We start from the raw sequence: 4,614 nt of genomic DNA on the forward strand, positions 1-4,614 counted from the left end.
CCCTTCTCCCTCCCCGTACCATCCCTCTGGGTCGTCCCAGTCCACTTTCTTATAAATAGAATTCTTTTTTCTAGTATTCATGGGACAATGTATTGCCCCTCCCCTTCACCTCCACCAGCTCCTCAGCCCAGCCACTCCTGCTTCCCCTGCCTACTATCTAAGTCCTCACACTGAATGCCACTTCCTCCATAAAGACTTCTTGCTTACTCCCTTCTTAGAATTGTTTTTTTTTAATTGAAGTGTAGTTGATTTACAGTTTTGTGTTAGACTCTAGTTTACAGCAAAGTGATTCAGTTATATATATTCTTTTTCAGATTCTTTTCCATTATAGGTTATCACAGGATATTCCCTGTAGGATTAAAATCCTTAGTGGGATTTTATTTTTAACTTAAGCACTTTATTTTAAAGGTCTTGAATGTTTCAGCTATAGGAAATATTGCATAATTTAATTGTTTGATCATTTGTGTATAAGAAACATTTTGTCACAAGCCTCGGTTATATTTGTTTTATAGCATTCCATGTTAATTGTTCAAAGAGCATATTTTTCCTTGTGAGAGTTCAGTCTTCAGTTATGGCCATTTGCTTATGATCCATGGCCTTGCCTTAACTGACATTAATTGATTTCCATTTTTTTTAAATAAGGCAAAGAAGAAATTCAGTAGAAAGTAATGTCAAACAATATAATTTGTGTGGAAGTTGGTTCCTTGTTTGTGACTTGTGAGATAGTTAAGATGGTTTTATGTGATCAGTTTGTAGAATAGTGATTTTCTGAGAGAAGGAAATATTCAATCCATAGTCCCTAGAGACCAAACAGAAATGACCCTATAAGGGCAAACGTGTTTTTATCCAAACAATACAAAATTCTTTCAAAATGCAGAGGGAAAGGACTGAAAGTTTTTCTTGCTTTGCTTTATAAACCAAATCACTCACTTAGAATTTCCATATACACTGAGGGAAAGGACTGAAAGTTTTTCTTGCTTTGCTTTATAAACCAAATCACTCACTTAGAATTTCCATATACACTGAGGGAAAGGACTGAAAGTTTTTCTTGCTTTGCTTTATAAACCAAATCACTCACTTAGAATTTCCATATACACTGAGGGAAAGGACTGAAAGTTTTTCTTGCTTTGCTTTATAAACCAAATCACTCACTTAGAATTTCCATATACACTGAGGGAAAGGACTGAAAGTTTTTCTTGCTTTGCTTTATAAACCAAATCACTCACTTAGAATTTCCATATACACTGAGGGAAAGGACTGAAAGTTTTTCTTGCTTTGCTTTATAAACCAAATCACTCACTTAGAATTTCCATATACACTGAGGGAAAGGACTGAAAGTTTTTCTTGCTTTGCTTTATAAACCAAATCACTCACTTAGAATTTCCATATACACTGAGGGAAAGGACTGAAAGTTTTTCTTGCTTTGCTTTATAAACCAAATCACTCACTTAGAATTTCCATATACACTTTTAACAAGTTGCCTATGATTTGCCAGCAAAATTCTTAAAGATATAGCTGCCTCTTCAATTATCCATTGTATTTGACTTGTATTTGAGAAGAAACCATCTTTATATTTAAACAACCTGAAATAGCTCTTAAAATTTTATTTCTATTCTAACTAATAAAATAGGATAAAGGCAGAAGGTGAAAATATTTTTATATGTAGAGTAAAAGACAATAATCTTTCCTACTAGAGGTTCTTTAATAGTAGTTGAGATATGACTGCATTGCACTGATTGAATGCCAGAGGGTTTTTTTTTTGGTAATATCACATTATATTTTGAAGTCTTATTTACTGAGGCATAACTTATATTGAGTAAAATTCATCCTTTTTAGTATGCAGTTTTATGAACTTGAAAAATGCATATGACATGCAAAGTCAAGATACAGAAGCTTCATCAAGGAGAGCAATTCCATCCTATACCTTTCTAGTCAGCCCTTCCCAACATGCCAGCCTCTGACAACCACTGATAATGTTCTATCCTTACAGTTTTACCTTTTACAAAAATGCTATATAAATTGTATTTATAATATGTAGCTTTCTGAGTCAGACTCTTTCACTTAGTATAAAGCATTTGAGAGTTCTATGTGATATTTGTGTATAATTAATTCTTTCCTTTTTTATTGAGAATCTATCATGTGAAGTTATCACTGTTTATATAGTCATCAGTTGATGCAGTTACAAGTGTTTCCACTTTTAACTGATTGATACTAAAGCTGCTACAAATATTCACATACAAGTTTTTGTATGAACATAAGTTTTTACTTCTCTTGGGCAAATACCTAGAAGTGAGATTGTAAGCATAGGTAATGTATGTATTACATTATGTAAAATATGCATATATAACAATATAAGAAACTGCCAATCAGTTTTCCAAACTGACTATATCATTTTTTCATTCCCGTTAGGAAAGAGAGACTTCTAGTTGTTCCATGTCTTTACAGTTTGGTATTCAGACTTTTATTAGACATTCTAATAGGTTTGGAATGATATCTCATTGTGATTTAATTTGCATTTTCCTAACTGGGGCTTCCCAGTTACCACTAATGGTAAACAACCCACTTGCCAATGCAGGAGACACAAGAGACACAAGTCGTAAAACATAAGAAAGGCATGGCAACCTACTCCAGTATTCTTGCCTGGGGAATCCCCATGAACAGAGGAACCTGGCAGGCTACAGTCCAGACACAACTAGAGTCAGACACAACTGAAGTGACTTAGCATGCACACAATGATTAATTGTGCTGCATACCTTTCATGTGGCAATTTGCTATCCATATACTTTACCTGGTGAAGTGCCTATCCAAATTTTTACACATTTTTTATTGGCTTTTCAAAAAATTATTATATGTTGAGAGTTCTGTTCTGTTAATTCTTTGTCTAATATGTGAATTGCAAATATTCCCTTTTACACTTTTGTATAAGTAAAAAAAAGAAGTTTTAATGTTGATCAAAGATTATGTTTTAACTAAGAAAATTTTGCCAAGTCAGGCCCTCAAATGTTTTTACCTGTGTGTGTTAACATGCTTGGTAACTAGGATCCATTTTTGTGGTAAATTTTGTATATGATGTGAGGTGTGTGTCTAGCTTTAGTTGCATTTCTTTTTTTGACTAGAGATATTTACTAATATTTGTCATTTTAGTGAAAACACTATTCTATGTTGATCAAATTGTTTTTGTATCTTTTTAATACATATATGTGTGAATTTATTTTTTGGCTTTCTGATCTCTTCCACTGATATATGCATTAATCATTTGTTCAATACCACATTGTCTTGATTACTGTAGATTTATGTTACCTAAAATCAGGTAGTATGAGCCCTTAATCTTTGTTTTGTTTTGGCCATTTTACTTTCTCTGTTTTTCCATACAATTTTTGAATCAAATGTGATTCAACTAAATTTTCTACTTAGAATTTGATTAGAATTGCATAACATCTAGACATCACTATTGAGTATTTTCCATGAAAATGCTCTACTTGTATTTATATAAATTTTTGAAAATCTGTGTCTTGTAGATTTCACCATACATACTTTGAACATAATTTTTTAAAATCTATACCTAGAATTTTGTTTTTTTGTTTTTATGTGTTAGTTTAATGGCACTTTTAGTTTTATTGAGTTATAATTAGCATATAATATATTGTATAAGTTTAAAGTGTAAAATATAATTTGATACTTGTATACACTATGAAGTGTTTCCTAGAATAATTTTAGTTTAATGTCCATCATCTTGTACATTATAAATACTTTTTTCTTGTCAGGAGATGTACTGTCAATTTTCAAATATGCAGTATAGTACTGTTAACTGTAGTCAACATGATGCACAGTACATACCCAGAATTTGTTAATCTTATAATGGGATTCTTGTATCTTTCTCCTACACCCCAGCCTCTGGCAAATACCTCATATGTTTTCTGTTTCTGTGAATTTGTTTTTTTAAGATTCCACATATAAGTGAGCTCATATAGTACTTGTCTTCCTCTATAATGCCCTTGTGCTTCATCTGTATTGCTGCAAATAATTTCCTTCTTTTTTGTATATATATACATATATATGTATGTATGTATCATATGTATACATGATATATGTGTATATATATGTGTGTATCATATGTATACATGATATATATATGTATGTGCATATATATATATATAGTCACATTTTCCTTATCCATTCATTCCTCAGTGAACATTTAAGTTGTTTTCATGTCTTAACTATTGCAAATAATATTACAGTAAATATGGGAGTGCAAATATCTCTTCAATATAGCTCTTTTATTTCCTTCATATACCCAGAAGTAGAATTGATAGATTTTATAGCAGTTCTACTTGTAAAATTTTAAATCCTCCATACTATTTTCTATAGTGGCTGCATCAATTTACATTCCTACCAACAAGGCACAAGGGTTTACTGTTCTCCACATCCTCTCCAGCAATTGCTTTCTCTTGTCATTTTGATAATAGTCATCCTAAAAATTGTGAGCTAATATCTTATTGTGTATTGTGACTTTGATTAATATTTCTCTCATGATTAGTGATTTTGAGCACTATTTCATATGCCTATTGATTATTTGAATATTTTCTTTGAAAAAGTTTCTACCCAGGTCCTTTG

This window comes from Bison bison, unplaced genomic scaffold, assembly GCF_000754665.1.
Source record: "Bison bison bison isolate TAMUID 2011002044 unplaced genomic scaffold, Bison_UMD1.0 scf7180017855329, whole genome shotgun sequence".
Lineage (NCBI taxonomy): Eukaryota > Metazoa > Chordata > Mammalia > Artiodactyla > Bovidae > Bison > Bison bison.